General features: G+C 35.8%; 1 pseudogene; it reads left to right on the top strand.

Moving 5' to 3' along the window:
- The first annotated feature begins 1,273 nt into the window (after window positions 1-1,273).
- On the top strand, window positions 1,274-12,572 carry LOC18049482 (annotated as a pseudogene).
- The last annotated feature ends 458 nt before the right edge of the window (window positions 12,573-13,030 follow it).

The raw sequence follows: 13,030 nt of genomic DNA on the forward strand, positions 1-13,030 counted from the left end.
ATAAAAAGTAATAAAATATAAATTGAAGAGAGAGAAAGTAACTCTACAAATTAAAGAGAGAGAATTATTTCTTATTTGAAAAATCTTAATTAGAGTATCTTTTGAAGTCTTAAATACTGATGTAACTCTTCAAATAAGTAATAAAATCTTATTTGAAGATTTTTTTGGAGATGCTCTAACTTCACCACTAGATTTACTTGAGTATTCAACAATACTCGACTTACTTGAGCGTAGGTGATTTAGTTATACTTAATTGACTACTAAAACAATTTATTCGACTTACTCGACGATACTTTACTTAGCTCACTCCATGTACTAATATTTTACTATTTTTCTAAGTGGTACATTTAATTACAAAAATCCATGAAAATTTGATAATGATGAAATGCTTAATAAATAAGGGTATTTGGTCGAATTATAACAATGTTTGTTAAACACTGGTCTAATAATAAGTAGTCATTTTCTGATGAAATAAAATTAAAGCTGACAAAATTTAACATTACTGGTTTACTCTATACAAATACAACATGAATAAATATGTATCTATCATGAAAATTGACATGATTATTAAATGAATTTGGTCTAAGTCAACCCAATTGTTTCCCGTGTCAGGCTAGAATTCAATTTTTCAATGCATTTACTTGGTCAATGACGTGATTGTTAAATAGTTAACCAAAACTAATTCATATTTGCATTAAAATATACTTATATTTTCAATTCTAAATTAATTTATAGAATCTTATCATTAAAACTCAAAATTTGGTCATGATTCTAGATGAACATATATTTGATGTTCTATTTTGTAAAATTCTTGATAGATTTAAAACTTCAATGGTTCATACATGTTGTATTTGCATCAAATGAGTGTGTAGTATTTGATGTAAATCGTGTTAGAATTTAAATAGGTATTCAGTGAATTTTTAGGTTATATCATGTTAGATGACACAACTACCTAGTTATTAAAAGAGCGTATCAAGTCACTATTTTATTTTTCGTATCGAGTTCAAGTTTTAATATTTTAACATTTTATTTTTCGTATCAAGTTCAAGTTTTAATATTTTAACACGACTATTAAATAAGTCGTGTTTTAACCAACATAAATTTAACACAAAATTGACACAATATGAGTGGCTTAATGACCTATTTTGTTAGTTTTATTTAAAACCCTCTAATCTATAAATAAAAAATAAAAAACGGTCCATGGGCCTAGCCCAAATATAAATTCAACAAAACCAGCTCCCGCTCAATCACACTCTCTCGGTCGTTCCCTTCACTCTCCAAAACCCCCCATTCCAAACAAAACCCTCATTTTTCCCTCTTAACGAAGTCACTTTCTCGAGAACCAAACATTCCCTTAGATCTCCAATTTCATAATGAGAGAAGAAGAAATAGAGAAACTTCGAGGATTGGTTCGCGACTGTGTGAGTAAGCATTTGTACTCGTCGGCCATTTTCTTCGCCGATAAAATCGCCGCTTTGACCAATGACCCTACTGGCGTGTACATGCAGGCTCAGGCTCTGTTCCTTGGCCGCCACTACCGCCGTCCATTTCACCTCCTTAACGCCTCAAAAATTGTGCTCCGTGACCTCCGATTTCGTTACTTGGCTGGTAAGTGTCAGGTAAAGTTCTGTTTTTTGATTGCATTAGAAAATTTGACTTTCAGATTTTGGGATTTGTGCTTTTTGCGTTTTTAGTTTTTTTTTAATGTTATGAAAAAGGGAAATTTTGAAAATTTTTACTTGAAATTCGTGTTCTTTTTATTTTAGAACAAAAGAATTTCAATGAAAAATATTTGGAAATTGAATTGCTCTAGCAAATTTGCATGTGTTGTGTGTTTTAAGAAAATGAAAACTAGATTTTGAGCAATTAAGGAGAAATTATCGACTTTGAGCTGAATGATTTTGATCAATTTTTTCTTGAATGTTTATTTGTTTATACAACTGGGTAGTTTTTCTTTTACTTATTTATTTCTGGTCTGTCCTTTGTATAATTAGGAGGAACTGAAGGAGTGGGACTAGTGTTTGTCGATGCTCGGTGATGCTAAGGTTGATGAAGATGGTAATGTTTATGACACAAAGGATATCAATGTCATGTACTTAGATAAAGATGGGGAAGACGGAGAAATCAATGTAAGTTTTTGTTTGTAATCTCATTTTATCTGGCCTTTTATTTTTTAATTTGTTGCACATTTGTTGTATACTTGACCCAATATTTCTTTTTTCTATTACAGATCTCTTCAGCTATATGCTTTTTGAGAGGCAAAGCATATGAAGCCTTGGGAAATTGTGCCCAAGCTCGGCTGTGGTTAGTTTCTTGCGATGAATTTACATGAAAATCACTCTGCTTAATTGTAAAATGCTTTATGGTTATTTTCCCTTAGTTTTTCAGTCAAAATGATACCAACTTATACTGTCTAACGGTCTTCTGTTATAGTAACTTAGGTGTAGTAATTTAACGTACTGTTAAAGAAAGGAAATGACTTTATTGTTTTAATGGGAGAATTTTGAACATTGTTATAAACTTGTTTAAGTTGGGCATAAGTAAATTTATCTTCAATTTCATTACTGAGCAGATTTTGTTTGAATGCATGAATGTTTGATATATGTGTTTAATAACCAAGGAGTTTGTTTAGATACTACTTTAAGAATTATCTATATATAGATTGGGTAGTCTAGAAAACTCTCCTTGATTAAATCAATGTATAATTTTGATAAGACAGTTTAAAATGTTAACATCCCATGTCTTCTGGAGTCCATTTGGTGACAGAGGAATGGTAGTATATGCTGGGATGGTTTAGTTCAATAAGGCTATTAGTTCTGTTCTGCTTTTTCAAAGAGGTTGATTGCCAAATTAACAGCCACATGAAGGAGATTGTCTTTTTTTTTTTTTTGTATCCTGAATTGTTTTTGCTTCCAACCACAATTCTGGTCTTCTATTGGTTCACACTTCCTACTTGTATCTCGATGATTTTAGCTGCAATACCTCATTACTAAATTCAGCTCTAACAACAGAGGAACTTATTTGCTTCCTCTTTATCTTGTTCCATTACTAACTTTCATGTGCAGCATTTTTAGAAGGTTAAAACTAATAGTACAGAAAGGTGGTTTTAAATCAAATGTAACAAGATTCAATTGACAGATCAGCTATGCTTCACTCCATGTGGTTACCTACACACCTGGATATTTGTTTTAGAGTTGTATGCTGTCTGAATTAGTGGCCTCATTTTGTTATCTGATTGAAAGCTTGCATGTATTTCAGTAAGTTAGGTTCTTCCCTCAACTCTTTTTCTTTAGTAACTATTATGGTATTGTTTTATAACCTTAATTAGCTTCTCTTTGGTTTTTCATTTGTCAGTATATCTGCTCTATTCTGTTCAATTCCTTTTTCTCTATTCTCTCAGTTATGTTGAACTAAAACGCTATAGTTCATACAAAGGCTTACTATATTTTTTCATAATGATTTAAGGTACAAAGCAGCAATCATAGCTGATCCTTTGTGCTATGAGGTATGCATGACACGCTATCAATGTTTTTTTTTTCCTTTCCCCCTAGGGATAAGCTGGTGGGGGGAGCGTCCCGTTCTCAAAAACTCCTTACCTTGAATTTTGTGGCTGCATAAATTTCAGACATGACTTTCTATGCAAAATATTACAACCTGTGGAAACTGTTGCCTTCTCAAGGATTAGAAAATTACTCAAAAGAGGGCTAGATTTTTTGAGCTAGGCTTGTCCCTTTTTTTTTTTTGTAAATAGAATTTTAATCCTTTTCTTTAATTTGACCTCTGCTGATCACATAGATGTCTCATTTGGATGTTCCTTATAAGATATATCGATTCTCATTCTTTATGATTTTTTTTATGGCTGTACCTTGATTTCTTTTTCAGGCTTTGGAATGCCTTATAGAAAATCACATGCTAACATGCGAGCAAGGTAATGATGTAGTTTTTTCCTAGTCATCTGTTTCTTTCATCTGAGAGAAGTGGATTATGAAAATGTTTACATTTTGAATTATAGTTCTTACATAAGTGTGCACGCGCACACACACACACACACACATAAATGAAATTATAGTCACACACAAACATGTTGATATAAATTTAATTTTGGTAAAAATTTCTTTGGCTGTGTTCAACTAGCATTGGATTTTTCATGGAACATGTTATAATAGGCTAATACTTTAAATTATTGGATTTGCTGTTGAATTTCAGAAACAAGTTTACTTTCATCATTGGAATTTGGTTTTGAAGATGGATGGCTTTGTTCATTCTACTCATGTTTGATAAAAAAGGTGAACTGTGTGCAAATTCATATGCTCTTCCAAATGTAACCATTTCAATAATAAGTTTCCCATATGTTTTCGTGATGTTGATTCTTTTTGCTGTGTTCGAGTGCAGTGAACAATTTCTTTCCTTCTTTCCTGTCTCCCTTTGTTTTATGCAGTATGACAAAGAGAATGTTGTAGAAGCCAAATTCAGAGAAATTGAAAAAGAAAGATGTGACAGTGTCCATTCGAGCCCATCCTTCTCACACAGTCTGAAAAACAATACTGATCTTTTAGAGGGCTTATTATTCTGTCAACCAGCGATACTAGATTTCAGAAATATTCTCTTCACACAGTGTTCTTGGCTCTGTAATTGTCAAAAAGTTGAAAAGCCTTTTTTCTGTCTGATGCATTGTATATATGCAGTTTAATATTTGTGGACTTCAATAATATTGATTACCTTGATTATAATATTTTCAATTGTATGGTTTTTGGGTTAGGGAAGATTTTTGTCTTTTTCTTTTTTTGGCTTGATTCTTCTTCTTTATTATTATTATTGTTACTATTTCCCTTTCACAAGGAAAAAATTGGAACTTGCTCCACCTCGCAAAAGTTTTAGAGCGCATTTAATTCTCGAATTGGAGAATTGGAATGGAGAATGGGAATGATTGATTGTGTTTACTTGCTAAAAACATGAAGAAATGAGGATTGATTTTGGGTGGAGCCCACAAGTTTGGAAATGAGGTACTGGAATCCCATTGCCATGAGAGAGGTGGGAATGAAAATGGGAAAATTAACACTTTTATTCTTAAAGAAAATTAAATATTTTTTTTATCTTATATAAATAAATAATTAATAATAATAGTAGTAGTAGTAGTAATAGTTATAATAATAATAAAAAAAATTTAATGATAACATTAGTAGTAGTAATAATAATAATAATAATAAATATTTCTTTTTTACCTTATGTAAATAAATAACTAATAATAATAGTAATAGTAGTAATAATAATAATAACAAAATTTAATGATAACAATAGTAGTAGTATTAATAATAATAATAATAATAATAATGAAAATTATAGTATTACGCTCAATATTATAATAAACATGTATATATTTATTTATTTTGTTAGTGAAATATATATAATTTTAACTAAGGGCATCATGATAACTTTCAATAATCTAATCTGACTACGAAATAAAATAAATGCATAAATGAAATTCAGTTAATTCGATAGTAAACAATTTATTATGATTCTCATTTCTTATTTTGGTTCCAAATTCCATCCCATTTCAACTCCTGCTCATTTTGATTCATGGGAAGTAAACGCATTGTTTTTTTTTTTTGAAGAAAGGAAGAAATTCATTAAACAGACAAATGAGAAAATAACCAGGGTGGTGGAACATGTCTCCATTCACCCGGACCTGACAAAGAACACCCCACCTTAGCCACAATATGGGCAGCGGTATTCATAGATCTCCTTACAAAAGAGAAAGTCACCTCTTTTAAGCTATGAGCCAAGGCTCTACAATCCGAAATAATAAGGCCAAATCCATTCTGATAGTCCTTGGAATCAATCAACACATTAAACACTTGTAAACAATCAGTCTCAATAATAATAGGAAAAAACTGGGTGTTCTTAAGCCAACTCAAGACCTCCCGCACACCCAAAGCCTCTGCCTCACGGGCTGCAAAATTGCCAACCAAAGATCCACATTTTGCAGCAAGAAATTGACCCTCAGAAGACCGGATAACTGTGCCGTAGCTAATCCTAGTAGTAGCACGGGAAGTGGCAGCGTCCACATTGCATTTAAACCATCCAACGCGAGGGCGTTTCCAACAAAAAGAGCCAAGAGTTAAATCTGCTGGCATCTGAGTAAAGTGACTCAGTTGACGAGCCCTTTGCCACTGGAACAAGTCTTGACCAGCTTTATTGAGCACTTGAGGCACTCTGCCTACTACATGCCTCCAAACTTTAGTATTCCGATTTTGCCAAAGACCCCAACAAACCATTGCAGCAAGACAACTATCCTCAATACTACACCGAGTAAATAGAGCATCCAACCAAGCTCCAAAAGTAACAAAATTTCCAGCAAAACCAACCAAAGAAACCATCCAGCATTGTTTGGCAAAAGGACAATCAACTAAGACATGATAAATTGTCTCAAGAGATGCATTACAGATAGAACAATAAGGGTGTACCTCAACTCGACGACTGAGAAGGTTATCAGCAGTGGGAACCACATTTGCCACAGCTCTCCAAAGAAAATTCTTGATTTTGGCGGGCACAGCCAGCTTCCAAATCTTATTCCAAACTCCACTGTCAGGCGGTTCCGATATAATATCCATCCACTTATAACAACTCCGAACAGTGTAAACTCCTTTGCGTCGGGGAACCAATACCAAGTATCACAATCCCTCCGAGAGCTAAGAGGAATTTGGAGAATGCAGTCTCGATCTCTTCTATTACACACATCCTTTACAAGGTCATAATCCCACATTCGGTGATCAGGAATCATAAGACTACTCACAGGAGCTGATGCTAACGTCGCTGGAAGATTAGTTGTAATAAAGCCACTCTCCTGATCAGGCAACCAAGGAACCGAGCCAATAGTAATGCTCTGTCCACTTCCAACTTGGACACGACTCCCTTGGATTAAAATCTTCTGAGCAGCCAAAATCGATCTCCATACAAAACTCGGATTACTTCCCATCTTTGCTTGAGTGAAGTCTGCATTAGGATAATACCGTGCTTTAAACAATCTGCCCACCAGCGAAGATGGATTTGTAATTAACCTCCAACCTTGTCTCCCTAGCATAGCAACATTAAAGTTGTGGATGTGTTTAAATCCAATACCACCATAAGATTTGGGCTTACAAAGTCTGCCCCACTGCATCCACCTAATTCCACCACTACCATATCTTTTACTGCCCCACCAAAAAGAATTCAGCATCCTTTCAAGTTCCCGGCATAGGTCGAGAGGGAGGAGGTAAACTTGCATAGCATAATTAGGTATGGCATGTGCCACAGTTTTAATTAAGATTTCCTTTCCAGCTCTAGAGAGGAGTTTCTGACCACCCTTGAATTCTCTGCCAAACTTTATCCTTTATATATCGGAAAATGTCTATCTTCTTGCGCCCAACATAAGATGGTAATCCAAGATAGGTACCATGGTCTGTAGTAGCTACAACTCCAAGCTGTTGACATATATTATGAACAGTATCGTCTGCCACATTCCTACTGAAAGAAATTAAGGATTTATTGTAGTTCACTTGCTGCCCCGAAGCTGCTTCATAAGTTGCCAAAACCTTTTTTACCAGATGAGCCTCCTGGACAGTAGCTTTAAAGAAAAGAAAACAGTCATTAGCAAAAAAGAGGTGAGAAACCAAAGGAGCACCTCTAGCAACTCGAGCCCCATGGATCATCCCGGCCCTCTCATAGTGATTTATCAGCAAACTCAGCCCCTCTGCACAGATGATAAACAGATATGGCTATAGCAGATCTCCTTGTCTAAGACCTCGACTTGGCACGATAGGGCCTAGCTCCAACTCTCCCCGGGTAATCTTATAGGTAACTGTAGTGACACAGAGCATAATAAGATTCACCCAAACAACATCAAAGCCCAACTTCAGTAAAATCGATTTAAAAAACCCCCACTCAATCCGATCATAAGCCTTGGACATGTCAATCTTTAATGCAGCAATCCCCTCTTTTCCTTGACGTTTCCGTTTGAGAAAGTGCATTATCTCAGCCGAGATTAAAACATTATCAGCAATAGCTCTGCCTGGAACAAAAGCACTCTGTGAATCGGAAATTATCGATCCTAAAACCATCTTCATACGGTTAGCAAGCATCTTGGCTACAATTTTATAGAGGACATTGCATAAGGAAATTGGTCGAACATCAGTTAAAAATTCTATCTGTTTCTTCTTAGGAATAAAGACAATAGAAGTCTCATTAAGACCCTCAGGGAAAGAACAATCCCGAATGAACCTAAGACACGCCTCAGTAATATCAGTACCCACTACATTCCAAAACTTTTGGTAAAATGTTGGGTTCATTCCATCAGGACCAGGGGATTTATCAGGGTGCATATCAAACACGGCAGATTGAACATCTTCAGCAGTAAAAGGTTCCAAAAGAGATTGATTTTGTGCATCAGTAATTTTAGATTCCACACAATTAAGCACATCATCATAGGAACAAATCCTAGCAGTAAATAAAGTTGTGAAATACTCACAAATTAAATTATTTACATCCGCAGGATTAGTACACCATTGCCCCTCTTGATTGCGAAGCTTGATTAAGGTATTCTTACGCTTCCTTGACGAGGCCATGGCATGGAAATACTTTGAATTTGAATCCCCATCTCGAAGCCAAAACGTCTTCGAACGCTGCTTCCAATAAACTTCGTGGCTATGCAAGAGCTCATTGTATCTATCTCGAGCTTCAATAAAATCAGCCAAGCTAACTGCATCACGCTTGCCCCTAAGCTGATGCATTTTATCCTTACACTCCTTAATTTGAGCTTTGAAATCCCGAGTACGATGATAGCCCCACCGAACTAAATCTAAGCTGCAAGCCGAGATTTTACTGAGAATAGGAAGCCCACCCACCATAGACCAACTCTTCTCAACAATATTAGCACAATCCGGATCTCTAAGCCATGAGTTCTCAAAACGAAACTTCATAGACCGTCGTCTAAAACCACAGGAGACACATCCAAAAAGATAGGGAGGTGATCTGAACTCGAAGCTTCAAGACACAGAACCTTCACTTGCGGGAAAAGATTCACCCAAGCGGAATTTGCAAGGGCTCGATCTAACTGTTCTTCAACCCAAGCTTCAGTGCCCCGTGACCTTTCCCACGTGAACTGGTAACCATCCATACCCAAATCAATGAGGCCCGAATCAGAAAGTGCAGCCCTGAAACCATTTATCTTCCACTGCGGGTGAGCATGAGAGCCGCGCTTCTCTGAGAAATTGAGGAGGTCATTGAAGTCCCCTAGACAGACCCATGGTAACGACGAAGTAGAAGCTAAATACCGGAGAAGATTCCAAGAATCATGTCTGCGAAATGACTCGGGAAACCCTTAGAAACCAGTAAGTCTCCAGTTGCCCCTTTCACTATCCTCAACTGCAAAGTCTATAAAATTACACCCAAACTTCAATAAATTAACTTTAAAACTATTTTTCCAGAACATAGCAAGCCCACCACTACGGCCCTTTCTATCCACCACAAACAGACCCTCAAAACCTAATCTAATTTTGATGCTTTCTAACTTATCTCTGTAACACAATGTCTCAATCAAGAAAATAAAATCCGGTCTTTTATTCTGGACCAACTCAACAAGAGCTTGAACTGACCGTGGTTGGCCCAACCTACGACAGTTCCAACTTAAACAACTCATTGGTGTCGGTGGGCCTAGAATACAGGGCCCACCGCTGGTCCATTTTTTGAGTGCTCACTCATCTCTATTATCTCAGTATCAGCATGCTCTTCTAAATTCAAGTTGATAGGAGGCCCACCTCCTGATCTTCTCCGTTTTGCATCAACTAAAATTAATGCAGAATTATACTCCACATCAGTTTCCTTCACAAGCATCGAATGATTAGCTATTAGTTCCTCGTCAATTCCATCTACACGCATTGACTTACAGCCTGTTACAAGAATATTAGAATTCATTGTGACTTGAGCACTTTCCTTCCCAAGGTCTCCGTGACCAGCTGTCCCATGATTCACGCCATTTTCCAAGTCAACTGCCATTTCAACAGCGTAAGTTGAGGGATTACCAAATTTCACCTCATCTATCTCTAACACTCCCGATCTGAGCCAACGGTCACCGGTGTTCATCGAGCTTCTCCGATTGGGAGCCTTCATCCAAGGGCCATAAGGTTTAATAACAGGGGTAGCATCAGTTTCATATATTGAGGGGCAATTTTTATCAGTGTGTCCTAAAATGCCACAGATAAAACAAAAATTGTGCAGTCGCTCATACTTGAAGTCTACCTATAACCACTCCCCACCCGCTCTTTTGAGGCGCATTCGTCGTTTAAGGGGTTTCCTAACATCAATCGAAACCCTCAGCCTCATGTAATTACGCCATACTCCTGTAAGATTATGTTCATCAGATGCCAAAAATTCACCAATAAAGTTGCCAATACTCTGTAATATTTTCTCGGACTGAAATCCAAGAGGCAGATTATACACTTGAACCCAGAAATATGTGTGGAAAAGAGGGATATTCTGCGGTTGTTCGTCTACCCCAAGTCTCCGAATTATAAGAATATGCTGATCAAAGGTCCAGGGACCAGATTCAAGAACCCTCCTCATATCAATTTCATGAAAGAACTGGAAGAGAAAAAGCGTGGGAGATAAATCCTTAATACAAACACCACGCCCAGGACGCCATAACGAAGCCATAGTATTTTTCATGGCAATAAAGTTCACTACTTTGTCCGTGAGAAATCTTCCCACAAGGCAGAATTTGGAATCAAGACGGATATCCCCAGGATTATCAATCTCCTCTCCAGCCACAATCAAACCACCCTCCTCCTCCTCGTCAAGTTGCAGGCGCGCACAGATGTTGCTCATCTCAGATTTCAAAGTATTACTTGTGTTGGCCATGGATTAAAGAAAGAAAAGGATTGAATCCGTAGACAGTAGAGAAATAACAAAAGGAGACCAGAATTTACTTGTCAAAAGACAAGACACACACACTTGTCAAAAGACAAGACTCATTTTTTAACAATACTCAAAACAAGTAAACGCATTGTTAATTTGTCGCTGTTGTTAAATATATCCTTTATGGATTTCATATGAGGTTTGAAATGTTATTTAGTGAAATTTAATTTCTTGTTGGCTCTATTCACCACAGCAAGGCTACAAATCTTGATGGGACATTCGCCCCCGCTTGGATAGGTTATGGAAATGCTTTTGCTGCTCAAGAAGAGGGTGACCAAGCAATGTTGGGTTATCGCACTGCTGCTTGTTTGTTTCCAGGGTAATTTTTAGCATTATTTATTCATTTCTATACCTTCCTGATTTTCTTTTCCTTGGATCAGCATATTCATGCAATGAGGACAAGGACAAAGCCACTAACTTGCTTTTGAGCAAGTTTCAGAACACTTTTAGAATTTCATTTTTGGCTTTTTTTTTTTACTTTCTTGGTCTCTGAAAGATATCTTAAGGGTAGGGTTTGGTTGATTTTGCTCATCTTGATATTATTCAATTCTTGTTTAATTTGAAGAACAGTGTGCTTTAGGTGTATAATCATGTGGGTAAAAAATTTTTTTGGTCCCTCAAGTTTCTATTAGGTTTCATGTAATCCATGAAATTTCTGTTGCTTCAGCTTAATCTGTTTCAAGTGCGCTACCACTAAAAAAATTGGGTTTCATGGGTTATCAACCAAGATTTTTTTTTCTCCTTTGATTTAATATTAATAAACTGTTTTACCAATATAAACTTTTGATGAATGCTTTGCATTTGATTTCCATATTTCTTCCTGAGAAATGTTGTAAGTTGATTAAACATAGTCTTAAATCAACCCAAGGCATTGTTGTAATGTCTTTCTATTGTGATAATAAACCACAATGTCATAGTAGTTTTATGGTCGTAAAGATCAATGAATTTCATTGTTTATTGTTTAGTGATGGTATGCATTGTGTTGTGGGAGTACTCTTATCACTATGAATTGTCTTTTTACAGGTTGAATCTTGATGGTCTCTTATTCCAGGTGCCATTTACCAACTTTGTATATTGGAATGGAGTACATGCGAACTCACAGCTTTAAGCTTGCCGAACAGGTGTATTACTTTCTTCTAAATATAGGCTGCCTTTCATTTTTCTCTTTAGATTTCAATGAGAACTCTTAAGAGGTTGTTTGTTTGCAATATGAAGTCTGATTGTTGGATATTCAGATGTTGGTCTATACGATTTGCTAGTTGATGTTGTCTTGGGGGTTTCATTTTCCTCTTTGGATTTAATGTGAATACGACTTCTTTCCTCTTTGTTTAATTGTGACAACTTCTAATAGATGCTAATCACAATCTTTATTCATGATTCTGAGACCTGTGTAATTAGAATTTTGGTCATATCGTCCATTTTCCTTTGTTGTCAAAATAATGTCTTCTTTACCCAAATCTCTTAGTCATAATTCTTTGAATATATTGTTGAATTTCTGATTAGCTGCCCTTTCTCCAGTTTTTCATGCAGGCAAAGACCATATGCCCATCAGATCCACTTGTATATAATGAACTTGGTGTTGTTGCTTACCACATGAAGGATGTTTGGTTCACTTGAGTTGCTGTTTTCTGTTGATCCGTTTACCTTATTAGTGTTTCATTTTTAATAATATTATTACTTAAGTATATGAAATTCTAGTTGATTTAAACTTAGGTCTTGTTTGGTGTTGAGGTGTTGTATCTTTTAAACTACAAGTGTTGTGGAAAAAAGCTGCAACTATTAAATAAAAGTTAATAGCTTGTAGTAAATATAATTTTTAAATAATAATTTTGACAAAATTAGTAAAGATATAATAAAGTTTTCATCATACAAGTGTAAAATCAAATCAAGTTAACTTTCAAACTACAACAGCTGGTGCTTACCAAATACTTTAGTGCTTTAGTTTTTAAGCTATAGTTGTCCAATTCAATCCCAAACGGTGCTTTTCAGGAATTGTGCTCTTTTTATTGTTATATGTTATGGCTTTTGTATGAGTTCCCAATCATCAGTTTGACCAGCAATTATTTGAAATGTGTGGTGGTTT

This window comes from Citrus clementina, unplaced genomic scaffold, assembly GCF_000493195.1.
Source record: "Citrus clementina cultivar Clemenules unplaced genomic scaffold, Citrus_clementina_v1.0 scaffold_3, whole genome shotgun sequence".
Taxonomy (NCBI): domain Eukaryota; kingdom Viridiplantae; phylum Streptophyta; class Magnoliopsida; order Sapindales; family Rutaceae; genus Citrus; species Citrus x clementina.